Consider the following 9,227-nt stretch of genomic DNA (forward strand, 5'->3'; position numbering starts at 1 on the left):
CCAGAACATCCACCCGTTTCCCCTCCCCCAGAGGGACAATAACATTAGTCAGCCATTGTATTTAATTTCAAACAGAAAACACCTATCATTTCAAATGTATTTCTCTCTGTTTTTGTCTGGAGAGTTTTTTTCCATCAATAGTGAGAGGGCTGGCTAACTGAACCCTGGTAGCTGCCTCCAAGTGCTGAAGGTACCCGATATGCCTGGTTTTACTGATTTCTGCTGAGTCTCATAACATTACAGAAAATATCACTGCATAAAAATACCCATTAGTTATGCATTTTTTTGGGTTTAAAGGCCTAACCTTGTGTTATAACTTATCATTTTCTGTACTGCTTTACAAACAAAAGTGTGTACAATTCAATGATTTAATTGCAAGACCATCCCAAAGTAAGCAAACACTGATTTTAGAATGTCAATCTTAGTGTTAGTGCGGTGAGGAGGAGGAAGAGGTTATTGTTGAGTTCACCTCACAAATCTGAGTTAAATTCACTTCTGGAGCTTGATGATTCTGACGCTGCATTTAGTGTTGTCAGCAACAGCCCCTGCATTGTGGTAACATCATCAATTTGCATTTATATAGCACCTTTAAAATAGTAAAACATTCCCCTGGGCTAGGAAGGAAATCCACCAAGTTTCCACCCTCCTAAATCACTTTACGTCCATGCTGTGTGAGATGGATTGAGTTCGGTTGCGAAGCCCTCCGTAGCCGAACAGCCACATTTGGACGCGCTCTCCGAGGGCTGCTGGAAAAGAGGGGAAGGATTTGGGATTTTCTTTTCAAACAAACATTTGAGACTAGTTACGCTTGTTTATAACCTTCCCCTGAAACTTGAACACAAAAATCTATGCTGACACTCCCAGTGCCAGTACTGAGGGAGTGCTACACTGTCGGAGGTGCCGTCTTTCGGGTGAGACGTTAAATCGAAGCCCTGTCTGCTGTCTCGGGTGGACGTAAAAGATCCCATGGCACTATTTTGAAGAAGAGCAGGGGAGTTATCCCCGGTGTCCTGGGCCAATATTTATCCCTCAACTAACATCACTAAAAAAAGATTGGTCATTATCACATTGCTGTGTGTGGGAGCTTGCTGTGCGCAAATTGGCTGTTGCGTTTCCTACATTGCAACAGTGACTATACTTCAAATGTACTTCATTGGCTGTAAAGCGCTTTGGGATGTCCTGAGGTTGTGAAAGGCGCTATATAAATGCAAGTCTTTTCTTTTTTTTTAAATCCCAAAACGCTGCACAGAGGCGTTGTCAGACAAAAATTGACACCGGGCACAGTAAACGAAACAAGGAGGTCTCCAGAGAATTCAAGACTCACCAAAAGAAATGGTTTCTGTGGCATTTGTTTGAGGCTACGCCAACACTGATGGTAACAGAATCACTGCTGTTCGAGGTGGATTGGTGCCAGGCGTAAATTAAGAGTACCGGGTACTGAGGTGCACAGGTGGGAACCCCACATACAAAGGGGGGAAAATTGGCTCACACCCACTTTGGGGCGATAGCTTCACCGGGGCGCTACTTTTAGCGCGCTGAAAAAGTTAGTGCCCCTGCACCCGAAATTCAATGGTAGCGCCCCAAGCAGGAGGCAGGGCGCTACTGGAAGCGCTCCCCCTCCCTCTTGGGGCGCGAACATTGAATATCGCAGCGCTACGTGCAGCAGCCTCTGTACTGCAAGCCTCCCTCCCCTGATTAAAGGGGAGGGGCCTAGCACAGCACACTGGCGCCCTGCTGAGCCACCAGGGAGCGGGGTGCCGGCAAAAGTGCCTGGCATTCATGAGGAGTGCCGGGCTGACGGATCGCAGCCAGTACCCCACAGCAGGAGGCCAGAGGGGGCAAGTGCTGGCAGGCGGCCCCAAAATAAAAGAGCCGCCCGGCACCTGCCCTTTAATTATTGCCCCCCAACCCTGTCGGACATAGCGTCCGGCAGTAGGTCAGGGAGCGCGAGCCAAGTTTACGGCCAGGGCACTGCGTGCGGTGATGACGTCATCGCCACGGGGCACTACTGCTAACCTCTCGCTGAATTTCGCAGGTGGTGTTAGCAGCGCCGTGCCAGAGCACTAGTTGCTTTGTGCTCCTTTAGCGCCCTAACGGGAGGCGCAAAGCAACCAAATTTTTCCCCCAAATTATTTTACTCCCAGGTTGCCAGCAGCATCGCCCCAGAAGATCAATTACTAATTCTGGGAGACTCCCAATCCAGGAGGGTTGGCAACCCTAATGTCGGAGGACATGGTTTGTTGTGGAAAAGAGGAGTTTGGGGTTCCTCTTTACCTTTGATAAAAGGAAGATATGACAACAGAGAGGGAGAGGCAACTGTGCTTGAGGTGGCCTAGTCAGATCTGGCAGTGGACACACCTTAACTAATATTGAACGATACAGACTACACAGATATATTTGTAAAATTGTTTACTTACCACTTAACAAAATTTGCTTAAGATGCAAGTAACTTTCTTTGTTTCTCCCTCCCCAAAGCTTTATATTCCCAGGTATTTGGCCTGGGTGTAGAAATTTCCCAGAGGAGTTTTCCCACTTTCAAGTCTCCAATGACCAGAACTCAACATTTGTCATGGTATGCACCAGGCTGAATGATTAACTGGGCCAGAATGTCTATTAAAGCAATTTATAAACTCTGGCCCTGGTGCAAACATCAACCTCATCCCTGGCCCCATAATCCCAAGCAACAACATTACCACAGATTTTTTAATTAATATTTAAACCATATACAGGTATGTTGAAAAAGCTGAAATCTTTTTACTGGAGGGTTTTTCTGGCATTTGAGCTGCAAAGTTGTGACCTGCTTGGTTTCAGTTCACTTTGGGTACTGTATTTTCACAGTAAGAAGGTGCATACCACAGCGCCTTGGACTTTTCACCTGCCATAGGATGAACCACACTGTATTTCACTACAGCCACATCAGTTCCAGCATCTTATTCCTTCTAGTGTTCGTGTTATAGATATTTTATTGTACGTTTGCCTCCTTTCCTGATATCGAGCGCCTACATGAACCTGGACATCTCTCGGGGTCACCAGGACCCCCACCCTCTCTCGCGGGGTCACCAGGACCCCCACCCTTGTTCTCGGGGTCACCAGGACCCCCACCCTCGTTCTTGGGTCACCAGAACCCCCACCCTCTCTCTCGGGGTCACCAGGACCCCCACCCTCGCTCTCGGGGTCACTAGAACCCTCCACCCTCTCTCACGGGGTCACCAGGACCCTCTCTCTCCCTTGGGGTCACCAGGACCCTCTCTCTCTCTCTCGGGGTCACCAGGACCCTCTCTCTCTCTTGTGGTCACCAGGACCCTCTCTCTCTCTTTGGGGTCACCAGGACCCTCTCTCTCTCTCTTTGGGGTCACCAGGACCCTCTCTCTCTCCCTCTCGGGGTCACTAGGACCCCCCTCTTTCTCAAGGGGTCACCAGGACCCCCTCTCTCTCTCGGGGTCACCAGGACCCTCTCTCTCTCGGTCACCAGGACCCTCTCTCTCTCTCGGTGTCACCAGGACCCTCCCTCTCTCTCTCTCTCTCTCTCGGTCACCTTCTGTCGCCTGTTGGTTGAGCACCTCGCGGACTCTTCCCGCGCAGCCGCAGTGGCCGCCCATCGGTGAGCACGGTGACGATGCGCCTGCGCCAGGCCGGGTGGGGCGGTGGAAGCCTCCTGTGTGCCGGGCGTCATTTTTCCACGGCGGGTTCCATAGTGTAGTGGTTATCACGTCTGCTTTACACGCAGAAGGTCCTGGGTTCGAGCCCCAGTGGAACCACGTTTGTTTTTGTCTTACGAAAAAGCAAATAAAACTGGGTTAAAATTTCCTGAAATGCACCAACACTTTTAATATTACAGGGCTAGTTCGACCATTCAATATTAAATATATTCAGAATCAATTCGTGCGCCACTAACGAGAAACACGGCTCAGGAAGGTTGCTGGATTCGGAGGAGTCCGGGTCTGGATTTGAATTACTGTCAGCATTTCCCAGGGTTTAAAGTGGGCTTCAGTGGGGTGGTGACAGGACAGGCGGGGCTGTAACCCACTGCAGTGGAGGTCGGGGCCGGTCTCCAGGGCTGGAGGCAGAAACACTCAGCACCGCTGGCCGAGCTTGGCTCCCCACCCCCACACTGGATGGTGCTGCCTCCTACCCCTCTCCAAACCTCAGTGTTGGTGCTGGGCCCTCCCCTCAGTGTTTGCAGGATGGTGCTGGGCCCTCCCTCAGTGTTTGCAGGATGGTGCTGGGCCCTCCCTCAGTGTTTGCAGGATGGTGCTGGGCCCTCCCTCCCCTCAGTGTTTGCAGGATGGTGCTGGGCTCTCCCTCCCCTCAGTGTTTGCAGGATGGTGCTGGGCTCTCCCTCCCCTCAGTGTTTGCAGGATGATGCTGGGCTTTCCCTCCCCTCAGTGTTTGCAGGATGGTGCTGGGCCCTCCCTTCCCTCCCCTCAGTGTTTGCAGGATGATGCTGGGCTCTCCCTCCCCTCAGTGTTTGCAGGATGGTGCTGGGCCCTCCCTCAGTGTTTGCAGGGTGGTGCTGGGCCCTCCCCTCAGTGTTTGCAGGATGGTGCTGGGCCGCCGGCTGGAATTTGTTTTCTAGGTTTCCTGGATCCATTTCCTGTTGTTTTAGTCGGTGCTCCAGCGCCTCCCACTGGTTGCCTACGACCAGTGCATGTTGGTCCTCTGAGCATGCCGTGGGGGTTCCCGACTCCTGCAATACTTGTAATTTTTTTTGCCGTTTCATGTATTGTGCTGGAGGTTTTGCATTTATAATTCGTGTGTAAATGTGATATCACTGAACCTTTTTCTGAAGAATACGTAAACGAAGTAATAAAACGTCTTTTAATTTTAGTGCAGAACTGTTCTTGTAAATATTACCACGGTCCTTATACACTGCTGTCACTTTCCATTCTGTTTTTTCCTGTGTTGTATTTAAAGTTCAGCATGGTTTACTATATAACTATGATGACTCTATATGAACTTATTACCAATAGAAATGATTGCTCCCAACAGTGAAGTGAAGGAAGGCTGAACATGATTGAATTTTTCGAGGGGTTGACTAGGTGTGTGGATGAGGGTAGCGCAGTTGATGTAGTCTACGTGGACTTCAGTAAGGCTTTTGACAAAGTCCCGCATGGGAGACTGGTCAAGAAGGTAAGAGCCCATGGGATCCAGGGCAATTTGACAGATTGGCTCCAAAATTGGTTAAGTGGCAGGAGGAAGAGGGTGATGGTCGAAGGTTGTTTTTGTGACTGGAAGCCTGTGTCCAGTAGTGTACCACAGGGATCAGTGCTGGGTTCCTTGCTGTTTGTAGTGTACATTAATGATTTAGATATGAATGTGGGAGGTATGATCAGTAAGTTTGCAGATGACACGAAAATTGGTGGAGTGGTAAATAGCGAGGAGGGAAGCCTCACGCTACAGGACAATATAGACGTGTTGGTCAGATGGGCAGAACAGTGGCAAATGGAATTTAACCCTGAAAAGTGTGAGGTGATACATTTTGGGAGGACTAACAAGGCAAGGGAATACACAATGAATGATAGGACCCTAGGAAGGACAGAGGATCAGAGGGACCTTGGTGTGCATGTACATAGATCCCTGAAGGCAGCAGGACAGATGGATAAGGTGGTTAAAAAGACATATGGGATACTTGCCTTCATTAGCCGAGGCATAGAATATAAAAGCAGGGAGGTTATGATGGAGCTGTACAAAACGCTAGTTAGGCCACAGCTGGAATACTGTGTGCAGTTCTGGCCGCCATACTATAGGAAGGATGTAACTACATTGGAGAGGGTGCAGAGGAGATTCACCAGGATGTTACCTGGGCTGGAACGCTTCAGCTATGAAGAGAGACTGGAAAGGCTGGGGTTGTTTTCCTTAGAGCAGAGAAGGCTGAGGGGGGACCTGATTGAGGTGTACAAAATTATGAGGGGCATAGATAGGGTAGATAGAAAGGAACTTTCCCCCTTATTAGAGGGGTCAATAACCAGGGGGCATAGTTTCAAGATAAGGGGCAGGAGGTTTAGAGGGGATTTGAGGAAAAACTTTTTCACCCAGAGGGTGGTTGGAATCTGGAACTCACTGCCTGAAAGGGTGGTAGAGGCAGGAACCCTCACAACATTCAAGAAGCATTTAGGTGAGCACTTGAAACGCCATAGCATACAAGGCTATGGACCAAGTGCTGGAAAATGGGATTAGAATAGACAGGGCTTGATGGCCGGCGCGGACACGATGGGCCGAAGGGCCTCTTTCTGTGCTGTATGACTCTATGACCTGATAGCGGTCTGCACAGAGCGGGATTAAATGGAGTGGACTTGAACAGGGTGTTTTATTTGGGAATTTGGAGAAGAGGGGGAAAGAGTTGTTGCTTTTTGCCTACACTACTTGTAGTGCTTTGTGTTACAGGTAGATATTTAATTTCAGTACCCTTAATTTAATCTAGATCAAGTAAGTAGTCAAGAAACTACACTGTAAACTAAATTACCTAATTACAAATTTAATTAAATAAAACAAGGTCATACAGGGATGGCAGTGCTGGTGGTGTGCCTCAACTGCAGCATGTGGGAGTTTGTGGAGAGCATTGTGATCTCGGACAACCACGTTTGCAGTAAGTGCCTGCATCTTGAAGAACTTCAGTTCAGAGTTTTTGAGCTGGAGTCTGAGGTGCAGACATTGCGGGGCATCAGTGCTGGGGAGAGTTACCTGGACACTTTGATCCAGGAGGCAGTCACAGCCCTTAGGTTAGGTAGTGGTACAGGTCTGGTTAGTGGTCAGGGACAGGAGGGTGTGACTGCAACTCAGGCAGGTAAGGGGACCCAAGGTGCAGTGCTGGAGGAGCCTCAGCCTTTGCCCTTGTCCGACAGGTATGAGGTTCTTGCTGCCTATGTGGATGAGGGAAAAGCCTGCAGGATGGAAGAGCAAGCTGACCATGGCACCATGGTGCAGGAGGCCAGTCAAGTTTGGGGAGTGAAAGGGAATGTAGTTATGGTAGGGGGCAGTATAGTCAGGGGGATAGATACTGTTCTCTGCAGCCGCGACTGAAAGTTCCGGAGGTTGTGTTGCCTGTCCGGTGCCAGGGTTAAAGACATCTCCTCGCGGCTGGAGAAGAACTTGGAGTGGGAGGGGGAGGATCCAGTTGTCATGGAACCAACGACATAGGTAGAACTAGGAATGAGGTTCTGCTGAGAGAGATTGAGGAGCTAGGATCCAAATTAAAAAACAGAACCTCAAAGGTAATAATCTCTGGATTGTTATCTGATCCACACGCAAATTGGCATAGGGACAAACAGATTAGAGGTTTATATGCATGGCCGAAAGAGTGGTGTGTGAGGAGGGGGTTTCAGTTCATGGGGCACTGGCACCAGTACTGGGGAAAGGGAGCTGTTCCGTTGGGACGGGCTCCACTTAAACCTGGCGAACTGAATAACTAGGGCAGTAGACAGGGCTTTAAACTAATGAAGGGGGAGTGGGAGGATTCAGGAAAGAGTAAATTTAAAAGCAGCGAGAGAAATGTCAAGGCTCCAGAGCAGAGTAGAGTTTTGGGTAAAAATAAGCAGAGTGGGTCAGGAAGGGACAGAGAGAGTAACAAAGGTAACAAGGTATCAGTGGCAAAGGTGACATCAGGGAAAAATAGAAATAAGTCAAAGCTAAAGGCACTATATCTGAATGCGCAAAGCATTCACAACAAAATAGATGAATTAATAGCGCAGATAGAAATGAACAGGTTTGATCTAATAGCCATAACGGAGGCATGGTTGCAAAGTGGCCAAGGTTGGGAACAAAATATTCCAGGATACTTAACTTTTAGAAGAGTTAGACAAAATGGAAAAGGAGGAGGGGTAGCCCTGATAATAAAAGATGGGAAAAAGACACTAGAGAGAAAGGATCTTAGCTCCGAAAATCACAAAGTAGAATCAGTTTGGGTGGTGCTAAGAAACAGCAAGGGGCATAAAACATTGGTGGGAGTTGTTTATAGGCCCCCAAACAGTAGTTGTAATGTAGGGCAGAGTATAAATCAGGAAATTAGAGGCGCATGTAACAAGGGTAATACAGTAATCATGGGAGACTTTAATCTACATATAGACTGGGCAAACCAAATTTGCAGTAATAGTGTGGAGGACAAATTCATGGAATGTATGCAAGATAGTTTTCTAGATTAGTATGTTGAGGAACCAACTAGGGAACAGGCTATTTTAGATCTAGTATTGTGCAATGAGAAAGGGTTAATTAATAATCTTGTTGTAAAGGGGCCTTTAGGGAAGAGTGACCATAATCTGATAGAATTTTATATTGAGCTTGAAAGTGATTTAGTTAAATCCAAAATTAGGGTCTTAAATCTAAACAAAGCAAACTACGTAGGTATGAGGGGCGAGCTGGCTAAGGTAGATTGGGAAACTACATTAAAAGGTATTATGGTAGACAAGCAATGGCTAGCATTTAAAGAATTAATACATAATTTGCAACAAATATATATTCCTTTAAGGCACAAAAACCCCACAGGAAAAGTGGTCCAACCGTGGTGAACAAGAGAAGTTAAAGATAGCATTAAATCAAAGGAAGAGGTTTATAATGTTGCCAAAAAGAGTAGTATGCCTGAGGATTGGGAGGATTTTAGAATTCAGCAAAGGAGGACCAAGAAATTGATAAAGAAAGGGAAAATAGAATGAGAGTAAACTAGCGAGAGACATAAAAACAGACTGTAAAAGTTTCTATAGGTATGTAAAAAGGAAAAAATTCCATAGATTCTAGAACGGTTCCCGTAGATTGGAAGGTAGCAAATGTAACCCCATTATTTAAGAAAGGAGGGAGAGAGGAAACAGGGAACTACAGACCAGTTAGCCTGACATCAGTAGTAGGGAAAATGCTAGAATCTATTATTAAGGACGTGGTAACAGGGCATTTCGTAAATAATAATAGGATTGGGCAAAGTCAACACGGATTTATGAAAGGGAAATGGTGTTTGACGAATCTGTTAGAGTTTTTTGAGGTTGTAACTAGCAGAATAGATAAGGGGGAACCAGGGGATGTGGCGTTTTTGGATTTTCAGAAGGCATTCGATAAGGTGCCACACAAGAGATTATTAAACAAAATTAAGGTTCATGGGATTGGGGGTAATATACTAGCATGGATTGAGGATTGGTTAACGGACAGAAAACAGAGAGTAGGAATAAACGGGTCATTTTCGGGTTGGCAGGCTGTAACTAGTGGGGTACTGCAAGGATCATTGCTTGGGCCTCAGCTATTCACAA

General features: G+C 47.4%; 1 non-coding gene across 1 annotated transcript; it reads left to right on the forward strand.

The window, feature by feature from the left end:
• The first annotated feature begins 3,685 nt into the window (after window positions 1-3,685).
• Window positions 3,686-3,758, forward strand: trnav-uac (transfer RNA valine (anticodon UAC)). The gene has a single exon. It is a non-coding gene; the product is annotated as a tRNA-Val (tRNA).
• The last annotated feature ends 5,469 nt before the right edge of the window (window positions 3,759-9,227 follow it).

The sequence above is a fragment of the Somniosus microcephalus genome, chromosome 1 (genome assembly GCF_052327205.1).
Source record: "Somniosus microcephalus isolate GS21.2 chromosome 1, FLI_Smic_1.0, whole genome shotgun sequence".
Taxonomy (NCBI): Eukaryota; Metazoa; Chordata; class Chondrichthyes; order Squaliformes; family Somniosidae; genus Somniosus; species Somniosus microcephalus.